This window comes from Ranitomeya imitator, chromosome 9 (genome assembly GCF_032444005.1).
Source record: "Ranitomeya imitator isolate aRanImi1 chromosome 9, aRanImi1.pri, whole genome shotgun sequence".
NCBI lineage: Eukaryota > Metazoa > Chordata > Amphibia > Anura > Dendrobatidae > Ranitomeya > Ranitomeya imitator.
Genome location: NC_091290.1, coordinates 66,857,070 through 66,872,218, shown reverse-complemented (window position 1 = coordinate 66,872,218; position 15,149 = coordinate 66,857,070). Strand labels below are relative to the sequence as shown.

At 46.9% G+C, this 15,149-nt stretch overlaps 1 protein-coding gene and 1 long non-coding RNA gene across 2 annotated transcripts in view; one reads left to right on the top strand and one right to left on the bottom strand.

Moving 5' to 3' along the window:
- The window catches only part of BBOX1 (gamma-butyrobetaine hydroxylase 1), a 458,160-nt gene that overhangs the window by 193,017 nt on the left and 249,994 nt on the right, over positions 1 to 15,149 (bottom strand). The gene's annotated exons all lie outside the window — the stretch shown is intronic.
- On the top strand, positions 752 to 1,188 carry LOC138649393 (uncharacterized). The gene is made up of 3 exons (XR_011315302.1): positions 752 to 873; positions 949 to 1,016; positions 1,092 to 1,188. It is a non-coding gene; the product is annotated as an uncharacterized lncRNA (long non-coding RNA).

Below are 15,149 nucleotides of genomic sequence, written 5' to 3'. Positions count from 1 at the left end.
CTCGGCTCCTGCTCGCAGCAGAGCAGGAGCCGAGTGTCATGCGTCTGTGCTCCGATTCTCTCACACAGGGAAGATCGGAGCATAGCTGCGGAGGAGGCGGAGAAATTAATTTCTCCATCTCCTCCATTGCTGGGGTCCGCTTATAACGCACATCACTCAGATGATATCCGAGTGGTGTGCGCTGTCTCACTTGCACCCATAGGCTTATATTGGTGCGAGTGAGCCGAGAGTTTTCCTTGGTCCAGGAAAATCGCAGCATGCTGCGATTGTCTCGGACCGAGGAAAATGGCCGACAAAAAGTCAGCTGGTGGGAGCTGCCCCATAGCTTAAAATTGGTCCGAGTGCAATGCAATTTTTTATCGCATTGCACTCGGCAGTTTAAAACGCCAGTGTGACGTTGGCCTAAGGCTACATTCTGTGAAGGTGGCTCTTACGTTTTGTTCTCTAATAATGCTGAAATATTCACTTTTATAAATTGCGTGCCATACCTGTATTGAGTCCGGGGGATACGTTTTTTCCCGCTGACTCAACCGCCTCCCAGCTGTCAATCATCCCCTCAGTGCACCGGGCGCCCCCTCCTCTGTGTTTCCTCATGTTACCGGCGCCTGCGCTGTGCTCTCATTTTTCGGGCATGCGCCGTACACGCTGCCCTGGAACTCACATCAGCTGATGTACTGATATCGCGCCTGCGTGTAGCAGAGGCCCGATATCCCGCCCCACAGTGTGTAATGATTTATTCACACTGTGATGGTGGGAATCTGGAGCATGAGCAGTTAGTCTCTGCATCTGTCCGCATCTCCCTCCACCTCTTTCCTCCAGCGTTATACGACTCATCTGCAGCTTGTTATCACTCTGATGCTGCATCCTCTGGATGTAAGTATAGAAGCTTTGAAAATGTCTGTCTTTCCAGTCTGTACTCTGTACTAATTTTTTTTCTCTTCCTTGTAGACTGTTTGCTGATCTGGTCCCGGACTGCCGTCCTGGTGCTACCGTCCTAGTGCAACCGTCCTCTGGATGTAAGTATAGAAGCTTTGAAAATGTCTGTCTTTGCAGTCTGTACTCTGTACTAAATTTTTTTCTTTTCCTTGTAGACTGTTTGCTGTTCCTGTCCCGGACTGCCGTCCTGGTGCTACCGTCCTGATGCTGCCATCCTGGTGCTGGGGTCCTGGTGCTGCTGTCCTCTGGATGTAAGTATAGAAGCTCTGAAAATATCTGTCTTTGCAGTCTGTACTCTGTACTAAATGACATACATCATTGGCATCACTATATGCTTGCTGTAGGTATGCTCTATGTTTTGTCTGCTCTTATCCCCAGTGATTATCCTAGTATTCAACTTTATATGATTACTAGCTGAAGAGCCCGGCGTTGCCTGGGCATAGTAAATATCTGTGGTTAGTTATAGCACCTCACTTCTCTTATTTTCCCATCACGCCTCTCATTTTCCCAATCACATCTTTCATTTTCCCCCTCATATCTCTCATTTTCTCCCTTACACCTCTCATTTTCTCCCTCACTCCTCTCATTCCCCCCTAACACTTGTCATTTCGACCTCACATCTGTCATTTTCCGATCACTCCACTAATTTCCCTCACTCCTCTTTCGACCCCACATCTGTCATTTTCCGATCACTCCACTATTTTCCCTCACTCCTCTCATTTTGCACTCACACCTTTTCATTTTCACCTCAGTATATACATGTTTGTCATCTCCCTTATATATAGTATACACCTGTATGTCATCTCCTGTATATAGTATATACCTGTATGTCATCTCCCCTGTATATATAATATACCTGCTGTGTCATCTCCCCTGTATATAGTATATACCTGTATGTCATCTCCTCCTATATATAGTATATACCTGTATGTCATCTCCTTCTATATATAGTATATACCTGTATGTCATCTCCTCCTGTATATAGTATATACCTGTGTGTCATCTCCCCTGTATATAGTATATATCTGTGTGTCATCTCCTCCTGTATATAGTATATACCTGTATGTCATCTTCTATATATAGCATATACCTGTATGTCATCTCCTCCTGTATATAGTATATACCTGTAGGTCATCTGCTCCTGTACTGTATATAGTATGTACCTGTATGTCATCTCCTCTATATAGTATATACCTGTGTGTCATCTCTCCTGTATATAGTATATATCTGTGTGTCATCTCCCCTGTATATAGTATATACCTGTGTGTCATCTCCTCCTGTATTAGGCCCCGTTCACACATTATTTGCTCAGTATTTTTACCTCAGTATTTGTAAGCTAAATTGGCTGCCTGATAAATCCCCAGCCAACAGGAAGCCCTCCCCCTGGCAGTATATATTAGCTCACACATACACATAATAGACAGGTCATGTGACTGACAGCTGCCGTATTTCCTATATGGTACATTTGTTGCTCTTGTAGTTTGTCTGCTTATTAATCTAATTTTTATTTTTGAAGGATAATACCAGACTTGTGTGTGTTTTAGGGCGAGTTTCGTTTGTCAAGTTGTGTGTGTTGAGTTGCGTGTGGCGACATGCATGTAGCAACTTTTGTGAGATGAGTTTTGTGTGGCAACATGCATGTAGCAACTTTTTGTGTGTCGAGTTGCATGTGACAGGTTAGTGTAGCAAGTTGTGTGCACCAAGTTTTGCGCATGGCGAGTTTTGCGCATGGCGAGTTTTATGTCTGGTGCCTTTTGAGTATGTGCAAGTTGTGTGTGAGGCAACTTTTGCATGTGCTGCAACTTTTGTACATGTGGCAATTTTTCTGCATGTGCAAGTTTTGCGTGTGGCGAGTTTTCCATGAGGTGAGTTTTGCACTTGTGGCGAGTTTTGCGTGAGCCTAGTTTTTGCATGTGGCGAGTTTTGCGCGTGGCGAGTTTTGAGCGGCGACTTTTGTGTTTCGACTTTTATGTGGCGAGGTTGGTGTATGTGTGGTGAAATGTGTGCTGAGGGTGGTATATGTGTTCAAGCACGTGGTAGTGTGTGGCGCATTTTGTGTGTGTCCATATCCCCGTGTGTGGTGAGTATCCCATGTCGGGGCCCCACCTTAGCAACTGTACGGTATATACTCTTTGGCGCCATCGCTCTCATTCTTTAAGTCCCCCTTGTTCACATCTGGCAGCTGTCAATTTGCCTCCAACACTTTTCCTTTCACTTTTTCCCCATTATGTAGATAGGGGCAAAATTGTTTGGTGAATTGGAAAGCGCGGGGTTAAAATTTCGCCTCACAACATAGCCTATGATGCTCTCAGGGACCAGACGTGTGACTGTGCAAAATTTTGTGGCTGTGGCTGCGACGCCTCCAACACTTTTCCTTTCACTTTTTTCCCCATTATGTAGATAGGGGCAAAATTATTTGGTGAATTGGAAAGCGTGGGGTTAAAATTTCACCTCACAACATAGCCTATGATGCTCTCGGGGTCCAAACGTGTGACTGTGCAAAATTTTGTGGCTGTAGCTGCGACGCCTCCAACACTTTTCCTTTCACTTTTTTCCCCATTATGTAGATAGGGGCAAAATTGTTTGGTGAATTGGAACGCGCGGGGTTAAAATTTCGCCTCACAACATAGCCTATGACGCTCTCGGGGTCCAGACGTGTGACTGTGCAAAATTTTGTGGCTGTAGCTGCGACGGTGCAGATGCCAATCCCGGACATACATACAGTACATACATACATACACACACACACACATTCAGCTTTATATAGTAGACTAGATGGTGGCCCGATTCTAACGCATCGGGTATTCTAGAAAATGCATGTCCACGTAGTATATTGCACAGCCCACGTAGTATATTGCCCAGCCACGTAGTATATTGCCCAATCACGTAGTATATTGCCCAGCCATGTGGTATATTGCCCAACAACGCAGTATATTGCCCAGCCACGTAGTATATTGCCCAGTGATGTAGTATATTGCCCAGCCACATAGTATATTGCCCAGCCACATAGTATATTGCCCAGCAGCGTAGTATATTGCCCAGTCATGTAGTATACAGCACAGAGCCACGTAGTATACAGCACAGACGCGTAGTATACTGCCCAGTCACATAGTATACTGCCCAGTCACGTAGTATATTGGCCAGTCACGTAGTATATTGCCCAGCCACGTAGTATATTGCCCAGCCCGCATAGTATATTGCACAGCCCGCGCAGTACCACGCACGCATTGTATAACACAGGCCACGTAGTGTATAACACAGGCCACGTAGTGTATAACACAGGCCACATAGTGTATAACACAGGCCACGTAGTATATAACACAGGCCACATAATGTATAGCACAGGCCACGTAGTGTATAGCACAGCCCATGCAGTATATTGCACAGCCCACGTAGTACATTGCACAGCCCACATAGTACATTGCACAGCCCGTGTAGTACATTGCACAGCCCACGTAGTACATTGCACAGCCCGCGTAGTACATTGCACAGCCCGCGTAGTACATTGCACAGCCCGCATAGTATATTGCACAGCCCGCGTACTATATTGCCCAGCCCACACAGTACATTGCACAGCCCACGCAGTACATGGCACAGCCCGTGCAGTAAATTGCACAGCCCACGTAGTACATTGCACAGCCCACATAGTACATTGCACAGCCCGTGTAGTACATTGCACAGCCCACACAGTACATTGCACAGCCCGCGTAGTACATTGCACAGCCCGCGTAGTACATTGCACAGCCCGCGTACTATATTGCCCAGCCCACACAGTACATTGCACAGCCCACGCAGTACATGGCACAGCCCGCGCAGTACATTGCACAGCCCGCGCAGTAAATTGCACAGCCCGCGCAGTACATTGCACAGCCCAGCATAGTACATTGCACAGCCCGCATACTATATTGCCCAGCCTGCACAATACATTGCACAGCCCACGTAGTACATTGCACAGCCCGCGCAGTACATTGCACAGCCCGCGCAGTACATTGCACAGCCTGCGCAGTACATTGCACAGCCCACGCAGTACATTGCACAGCCCGCGCAGTACATTGCACAGCCCGCGCAGTATATTGCCCAGCCACGTAATATATTGCCAAGTCACGTAGTATATTGCCCAGTTACATAGTATATTGCTCAGCCACATAGGATATTGCCCAGCCACATAGTAACATATAATACAGCCCACATAATATATTGCACAGCCCACACAGCATATAGCAATATGGGCACCATATCCCTGTTAAAAAAAAAGAATTAAAATAAAAAATAGTTATATACTCACCCTCCGTTGGCCCCCGGATCGAAGCGGTTACCGACGCTCCTCGCACGCTCCGGTCTGAAGAGTGCATTGCGATCTCGCGAGATGATGACATGCGGTCCCGCGAGAGCGGTCACCGGGGCGTCGCTAGGAACAGCAGAGGCCTGTTCCTGATCCGATGGATGGTGAGTATATAACTATTTTTTATTTTTTTAATTATTTTTAACATTAGATCTTTTTACTATTGATGCTGCATAGGCAGCATGAATAGTAAATAGTTGGTCACACGGGGTTAATAGCAGCATTAACCGAGTGTGTTACACCGCGGTCAACGCTGCCATTAACCCTGTGTGAGCGCTAACTGGAGGGGAGTATGGAGCGGGCACTGACTGCGGGGAGGAAGGAGCAGCTATTTTTCCGCCGGACTGTGCCCGTCGTTGATTGGTCATGGCTGTCTTGCCATGACCAATCTGCGACTTGGATTTCCATGACAGACAGAGGCCGCAACCAATGAATATCCGTGACAGACAGACAGAAAGACAGACAGACGGAAGTGACCCTTAGACAATTATGTAGTAGATCAGTCTTTTTGATTATACATATATATTTTATTAGACTCTTAATCCACCTGAAGACCCTCGCTCTGTAACAAAGGAAAAATAAAAAAAAAAACAATATCCCATACCTTCCGATGATCTGTCACGTCCCACGCTGTAAATCCATCTGAAGGGGTTAAATAATTTTACACCAAGGAGCTCTGCTAATGCAGATGTAAATCCATCTGAAGGGGTTAAAATATTTTACAGGCAGGAGCTCTGCTATAATGCAGCTGTGCTCGTGACTGTAAAACCCCATTGAATGAATGGAAACTAGGTCAATGACCTGTAGTTACATTCATTCGCGGTGATGCGCCCTCTGCTGGATGTCCTCATATGACCTCGAGCATGGGAAAATAATCAGAAATGTTCCCAGGCTCGAGTTCATATGAGGACATCCAGCAGAGGGCGCATCACCGCAAATGAAGGTAACTACAGGTTATTGACCTACATTACCGTCATTCCCCGGGGTCTTACAGGCACGAGCACAGCTGCATTATAGCAGAGCTCCTGCCTGTAAAATATTTTAACCCCTTCAGATGGATTTACATCGTGGGACATATCGACGGAAGGTATGAGATATTGTTGGTTTATTATTTTTAATTTGTTACAGGTCGAGGGTCTTCAGGTGGATTGAGAGTGCAATAAAATATTACAACAACTTGGGAAGAGAGTGGCCAAGTGCCAGAATAGGTGCATCTTCCAGATGTGCCTTTTCTGGAGTGGCTGGGGGCAGATGTTTTTAGCCAGGGGGGCCAATAACCATGGACCCTCTCTAGGCTATTAATATCTGCCCTTAGTCACTGGCTTTACCACTCTGGTGGAGAATATGGCGCGGGAGCCCACGCCAATTTTTTCCGCAATTTAACCCTTAAATTTAATAGCTACAGCGCCCAAATTTTGCACATACACACTACTAACATTAGTAGTAGTGGAATATGCAAAAAAATGGGAATATGACATGGTTTACTGTATGTAAACCATGTCTCATATCATGTCGGGTTTAGGAAGGAGAAATGAAAAGCCGGCAATTGAATTACCGGCTTTTCTGCTATATCGCGCTGAAGTAAATATAAATATATAGAGATTTCCCATTTACTTGCATTGGGTTTCGTGTTTCGGCCGATCCCCCGACCCCGACTTTTCAAGATAATCGGCCGATTTCACTCAACTCGACTTATGAGAAAGTCGGGTTTCGCAAAACCCGATTCGACCTCAAAAAAGGAAAAGTCGCTCAACCCTACTCAGCAGCTATTAATCTTTTACAGGACCATTTATAGTTTCCTATGCTACAGATTTGTAATGTATCCATAACAATCGGATGCTATACTGATGATCCATAGGGCATGAAATGTATTTTTTGCATTGTCGGAACTCAGAGTGAAATCGAATATAGCTGAGAACAAATCTGCAGATCTGCACCGCCTCACTGAGTAACATTGGTCCAAGGGCAATTCGACTTTTTATCTAACTGCACGCCTCCGTTTAGTGAACCCTAAGAGTCTTCCTTTTAACAAACTCAGCTTGAAAAAGATGTCGGACACATCCCTTGCCGTGTCTCCTGTGTATAGATTATACAAAACTTTCAGTTTTCCAGAGTTTTGCCATAAAATATCACAACCGGTATATAACATAACATATTTATTTTTCATCTATGACTTCCTCTCTTTATTTTTCTTGGCGTATGTAGAAACTTTGGATAAAGGATTCCATGATGAAATAGACCATACATTTATATTTGGTTTGCGCTGCCAAGCATGGCGCAATCTTCCAACTGTTCCAGGGTTATGTTAATTATTCATTTCCACTACATTACCTTCTTCATAAGAATATCAGTCCGAAAAAAAATCCCATTTTGGCAGGCCTGCTATTGACTCACCCTATATAAATGTTGTATTTAGTGAGCAGTGGTTTACAATTCATGGCAAGGCTAAGGTTTTATATCAGAATTGCTAAAGTGTAGAAGCTTTGGGGCAGCACGGTGGCGCAGTGATTAGCACTGCAGCCTTGCAGCGCTGGGGTCATGGGTTCTAATCCCACCCAGGACAACATCTGCAAAGAGTTTGTATGTTCTCTCCGTGTTTGCGTGGGTTTCCTCCGGGCGCTCCGGTTTCCTCCCACATTCCAAAGACATAATGATAGGGATTCTAGATTGTGAGCCCCATCGGGGACAGTGATGATAATGTGTGCAAAACTGTAAAGCGCTGCGGAATATGTTAGCGCTATATAAAAATAAAGATTATTATTATTAAGCTTTGTGCTACTCATGTGGATAAGGAGAGATAAGGTAAGAGCATGTCCTGACAGCTCACAGATTGTACTTGACAATATTTAATGCAGATCTTCACTTTTGGGGACCTTAAATGGATTATTACCCCACTCCTATCCGCTATTGATAGTCTCAGCATATTTTATGGAATGAGACTGTGATTCCACTGACGTGTTACTTACAGGGTTTCTTGAAGTAGTTTTATCAGCGGGAGATCCAAATTAGAAAACTAGTAAACCTGCTGCCATGTAATCCTCCATATTCATAAGCTTTGAATACCTACCACTGATTGGCAGCTTTCTGCCTATGCACAGAGTATGCAGCAAGCAGCCAATCAGTGGTGTGGGCGGGGTTATACATAGCTCAGCATTCAGAGAAAACAAGGATTTTACCAAAGCTGCGCCAGTTAGCCCAATAATGCTAGTTTCAGACTAGCATTTAGGCGGGCTGCGGACTTCCTCAGTGAAGCTCCGCCCACTGCTGCGCCTCTTCATTCTGCTCTGCTTAAGACTGCATGCGGCGTGCGCACCCTATCTTTAACATTGGGAACGCAGGCCATGCCGCTGTATGCGTCATTTTGATGATGTGATGACCTGCACTGAAAGCAACGAATTGCAATTTCATGCAAATGCCGAACCGTCAAAACGACGCATGCAGTGGCATCAGCATATAGCAGCATGGCCTGCGTACCCAATGTTAAAGATAGGGTGCACACACCGCATGCAGCCATAGGCGAAGCTGAATGAAGAGGTGCGGCAGTGGGCAGGGCTTCACGGAGGAAGTCCGCATCCCACCGCAGCCCAGCTAAACGCTAGTGTGAAACTATACTTAGAGTAGCTGCACACATTCAGTAATTGCACAATTCTTTTTGCAAATACTGTATTGGCAGTAAAAATGCTGGATAAAATACACAGGGTTTTGCATAGTTTTTAATGCTTTTTATGCATTTTTCCCAGTCATTTCAAAGGGTTAAAAAACAGCAAAAACTCGGAAAAATGGCATGCTGCAGTTATGAAATTGCTTCAAATCTGTAAAAAAAATATAAACAACAATAAATAATTTCAGAAATCTAATTCACAAAATGCTGCATTTTTTCAAAGTAAAAATGCAAAATGTGAACATACCCTTACTAGATGATGGCCCGATCCTAACGCATGGAGTATTCTAGAATATGTATAGTAGTATATAGCACAGTCCACGCAGTATATAACACAGCCCACGTAGTATATAACACAGCCCACGTAGTATATAGCACAGCCCACGTTGTATATAGCACAGGCCACGCAAAATATAGCACAGCCACGTAGTATATAACACAGCCCACGTAGTATATAACACAGCCCACTGTAGCATGGCTAAAGGGTTTGTGGTCGATGGGAGGTATGTGCCACATAAGTGCCTGATTGCTGTAATGTAGCCCAGAGTAATCCTTTCTTGCACATAATCTTGTATATGTGTTTCAGGACCTGTGGTAATGTCAGACCACATGGCTAATCATGTGATGGGTTACTGGGTGGGGTTAGCTCTTTATAAGACTGGCTAATCCTTTACACAGGAGATATGTGTGGAGGTGAAACCCTCCTGAGTGTGTTACGGCTTCAGGACTGAGCCGGATGAACTGGACACTTGCTTTTCTTTGCCTGAACCTAAGGCCCATTTTGCTTTCTGTTATTTGCCACATGGTTTATGAAGCAATAAACCCAGTGAACTTTAAAGGAACCCGTCTCCTGAGTGTCAGCCGTCGCAGCTGAGTGAGTGAAATCCTTACAATTGGTGGAGAATGCGGGCAGCGTTCCCAGCGGAGACGTGAGTTTATTTTTGAATGTCCTGGGTCAAGGCTGTTGCAAGCCAGCAAGCATTGCCGGAGAAAATGGAGGACTTGCTGAAACACTTGGTCCAGCAGGAGCAAAGGCAGCAAGAGACCAACAGGCTGTTGATGCAGCAGATACAACAGAGCCAGCAGGAGCAACGGCAGAGTCAGAAGGAGCAACGGCAGAGTCAGCAGGAGCAACGGCAGCAGATGCAGCAGAGCCAGCAGGAGCATCAGCAGCAGATGCAGCTTCTGGCAACCGCCATCCAGGGCAAGGCGAGCGCCCCAACCCCAGGTTTGGCTGAGGACACCCACGTCCGGAAGACGGTAAGACGCGCATTGCAGAAAATGACTCCCGGGGATGATGTTGAGGCCTTCCTGACGGTGTTTGAGAGGGTCGCTGAGAGGGAAAAACTTCCGCCAGAGCAGTGGGCAGAGGTACTTGCGCCGTACCTGACGGGAGAACCCCAGAAGGCGTACTATGATTTGACCTTGCAGGATGCCAAAGAGTATCACAAATTGAAAGCCGAGATTCTCGCACGTTTGGGGGTGACACTGACTGTCAGGGCACAGCGAGTTCACTCCTGGGGCTATCACCGGGACAAACCACCTCGTTCCCAAATGTTTGATCTGTTGCACCTGGTCCAGAAATGGCTGCAGCCAGAATCCTCTGCGCCTGCACAGATGGTAGAACGGGTGATGATGGATCGGTTTGTCCATTCCCTCCCGAGGCCTATACAGTCTTGGGTTGCCCAGGGTGATCCCCAGAATGCCGACGAGCTGATCGGACTGGTTGAGAGATACCAAGGGTTGGAAGGCTCCTTCGGGAGGCAGCCCATGCCGTACTGGGGGTCCCAGAAGGCAGCTGAGTCCCAAAAAGGGGTGGTGCGTCCAAGGTCACAAAGGGCGGGGGAGGTGGTGCCCAAGGTCCCCACGGGTGATATTATTTGTTGGAGGTGCCACAAGCCAGGACATATAGCTGCCCGTTGTTCCCAAACCACTGAGCAGATGGACTGCAGCATGGGACGCCGTTGTTCATACTATGCGTATCCAGCCTGTAGTGTGAACTCTCCATCCAACGAGGGACCTCAAGCGTGTCCCGTAAAGGTGAACGGTCGAGCAGTAACGGCACTGTTAGACTCGGGGAGCCTAGTGACCCTGGTGAGGGCCACTTTTCCTCTCCACCTGCTCCCAGGAAAGAAGGTCGGAGTGCGGTGCATACATGGTGATGCAAAGGACTACCCTATGGCCAGGGTGGACATTGAAACGGCATGTGGCACTGAGTCCCACATAGTCGGCGTGGTTCAGGACTTGTTGCACCCTATAATTATTGGCCGGGATTTCTGTTTGTTTTGGGATTTGTGGGGAAATGGTTCTGAGCTCCCTGGCAGGGAACCAGTGAACCCTGGAAGGGTATCGCCACACCCAGAGGCAGACAGTTTTCCTTTTTGTGTTCTGGTTGGGGATGAGGAGGAAGTATCCCCTACATCTGACATTCTGGAGTTAGAAGTTACCGGTGAAAATTTTGGGACTGCCCAACATAGGGACCCCACTCTGAGGGAAGCCTTTAATAATGTCACAGTTATTGACGGGGTGGTACAGGAGCCGGGGGCAGACACAAGATTTCCCCATTTTCTGTTGAGGGGGGAGTTGTTGTACCGTGTCACGAAAATATGGGAGGAGTTGGTAGAGCAGTTGATAGTGCCGGGTCCGTATAGACGGAAAGTGTTGGACATGGCCCATTCACACATCTTGGGTGGACACCTGGGGGTGGAAAAAACGCAGGAACGGGTTGTGCAGAGGTTCTATTGGCCTGGGTGTCACCGGGAAATAGTGAACTATTGCAGGTCCTGCCCTACATGTCAGCTAACTGCTCCTACTCCTCATTTCCGGAACCCCCTTGTGCCACTGCCCATTATTGAGGTACCGTTCGAGAGAATTGCCATGGACTTGGTCGGTCCCTTAGTTAAATCAGCTCGGGGCCATCAGTATATATTAGTCATCCTGGACTATGCCACACGCTATCCTGAGGCCATTCCCTTGAGAAATTCTTCCTCAAAAAGCATAGCCCGCGAGTTGGTCCATGTCTTTTCCCGGACAGGTCTGCCAAAAGAGATCCTGACTGACCAGGGTACACCTTTCATGAGCAAGGTGATGAGGGAGTTATGCAAAGCCCTGAAGATCTCCCAGTTGAGGACCTCGGTGTACCATCCCCAGTCAGATGGCCTTGTTGAGAGGTTTAACAAGACCCTAAAGAGCATGCTGAGAAAAGCTATAGAGAAAGACGGTAGAGACTGGGATTGTCTCTTACCCTATCTGATGTTTTCCATTCGTGAAGTTCCACAGGCCTCCACAGGGTTCTCACCGTTTGAGCTTCTATATGGCCGACATCCACGAGGACTCCTGGATATAGCCAAGGAGACCTGGGAGGCCGAAGTCACACCCCACAGAAGCGTCATTGAGCATGTGGCCCTGATGCAGCAGAGGATTGCAAAGGTGATGCCTATCGTGAAAGAACACCTTCTCCAAGCACAAGAAGCTCAAGCCAGGGTCTACAACCGGTCTGCAAGAGTGAGGCAGTTCAATCCGGGAGACCGAGTTCTTGTGTTAGTTCCAACGGTGGAAAGCAAGTTCTTGGCCAAATGGCAAGGGCCATATGAGGTTGTCGAGAAACTTGGTGAGGTAAATTATAAAATTCACCAACCAGGAAGACGGAAACCATTCCAAGTTTACCATGTCAACCTCATCAAGCCATGGCAAGATAGAGAGCCGACAGCAACTCCATCATTGTTAAGCAACCCAGAAGGTGAGGTTGGAGCGGTTACTATAGCAGAGACGCTATCAAAGACCCAGAAACAGCAGTGCCGGGAGTTACTCCAGAAAAACAGGGACCTGTTTTCAGAATTGCCAGGATACACGAAGGTCATAGAGCACGAGGTCCTAACAGAGCCACATGTGCGGGTGAATGTGAAACCTTATCGTATTCCTGAGGCTCGTCGAGAAGTTATCTCCAAGGAAGTGGAGCGTATGTTGAGGCTTGGGGTCATTGAGGAATCCAAGAGCGGTTGGTCGAGCCCAATTGTCCTGGTCCCAAAACCTGATGGAGAGTGGAGGTTTTGCAACGACTATCGGAAGTTGAATGAAGTCTCCAAGTTCGACGCTTATCCCATGCCCCGTATTGATGAGCTCATCGAAAGGCTTGGGCACGCCAGATATATATCCACCTTGGATTTGACAAAGGGGTATTGGCAGATCCCCATGGCACAGGAAGCCAAGGAGAAGACGGCCTTTTCGACACCTGATGGATGCTTCCAATATGCCCGGATGCCGTTTGGCCTACAGGGAGCTCCGGCGACCTTCCAGAGGGCTATGGATAGAGTCCTTGCACCCCATAAGGCCTACGCTGCTGCGTACCTAGATGATATCGTCATCTTTAGCCCGGACTGGGAGAGTCATCTGGAGAAAGTCCAAGCGGTGTTGGATGCTATAAGAGAGGCCGGATTTACTATAAACCCGAAGAAGTGCGCCTTGGGTAAAGAAGAAGCTAAGTACCTTGGATACATAGTGGGTCATGGAGAAATAAAACCCCAAATCAATAAAGTGGAGGCAATCCAAACATGGCCAAAACCAGTTTCCAAGAAACAAGTTAAAGCCTTCCTGGGAATCGTGGGATATTACAGGAGGTTCATCCCAAACTTCGCCACGATGGCTGCGCCTCTGACAGACCTGCTAAAAGGGACAAAATCAGTAATGGTTAAGTGGTCCGAAGAAACAGAGTCAGCCTTCCAAGAAATCAAAAACGCTTTGTGTAAGCAACCCGTTCTGATGGCCCCAAACTTCAAGAAAGAGTTTATTCTTCAGACAGATGCCTCAGATGTTGGGGTGGGAGCAGTCCTTTCCCAAGAACTACATGGGGAGGAGCATCCTGTTCTCTATCTGAGTAGGAAGCTGTCCTCATCTGAAAAGAACTACTCAGTAGTTGAAAAGGAGTGCTTGGCCATAAAATGGGCAGTGGACACATTGCGGTACTATCTGCTGGGACGTAAATTTAGACTGGTATCTGACCATGCCCCGCTTAGGTGGATGAGAGAAACGAAAGGAAGAAATGCTAGAGTCACCCGTTGGTTCTTAGCCCTGCAGGACTTCAGTTTCCATGTGGAACATAGGGCCGGAAAGCTGCACGGTAATGCGGATGCCCTATCGAGAATCCCTTGTTTAGTGGGGGAAAGTGCCAAGCCCCACGGCTTTAGGCAGAGGGGGGAGGTATGTAGCATGGCTAAAGGGTTTGTGGTCGATGGGAGGTATGTGCCACATAAGTGCCTGATTGCTGTAATGTAGCCCGGAGTAATCCTTTCTTGCACATAATCTTGTATATGTGTTTCAGGACCTGTGGTAATGTCAGACCACATGGCTAATCATGTGATGGGTTACTGGGTGGGGTTAGCTCTTTATAAGACTGGCTAATCCTTTACACAGGAGATATGTGTGGAGGTGAAACCCTCCTGAGTGTGTTACGGCTTCAGGACTGAGCCGGATGAACTGGACACTTGCTTTTCTTTGCCTGAACCTAAGGCCCATTTTGCTTTCTGTTATTTGCCACATGGTTTATGAAGCAATAAACCCAGTGAACTTTAAAGGAACCCGTCTCCTGAGTGTCAGCCGTCGCAGCTGAGTGAGTGAAATCCTTACACCACATAGTATATAACACAGCCACGTAGTATATAGCACAGCCACGTAGTATATTGCACAGCCACGTAGTATACAGCACCGCCCACGTAGTATATACCACAGCCCACGTAAGATATAGCACAGAGACGTAGTATATAACACAGGCCACGCAGTATATAGCACAGCCCATGCAGTATATAGCACAGCCCACATAGTATCTAACACAGCCCACGTAGTATATTGCACAGCCCACGTAGTATATTGCACAGCCCATGTAGTATATAGCACCGCCCATGTAGTATATAATACAGCCCACGGAGTATATAACACAGACCATGTAGTATATAACACAGCCACATAGTATAAAGCACAGCCATGTGGTATATTGCCCAGCCACGTAGTATATTGCACAGCCACGTAGTATATAGCACAGCCCACGTAGTATATAGCACAGAGACATAGTATATAACACAGCCCATGCAGTATATAACACAGCCCATGTAGTATCTGACACAGCCCACGTAGGATATAGCAATGTGGGCACCACATCCCTGTTAAAAAAAATAATTAAAATAAGAAATAGTTATATACTCATCTTCCGGCGGCCCC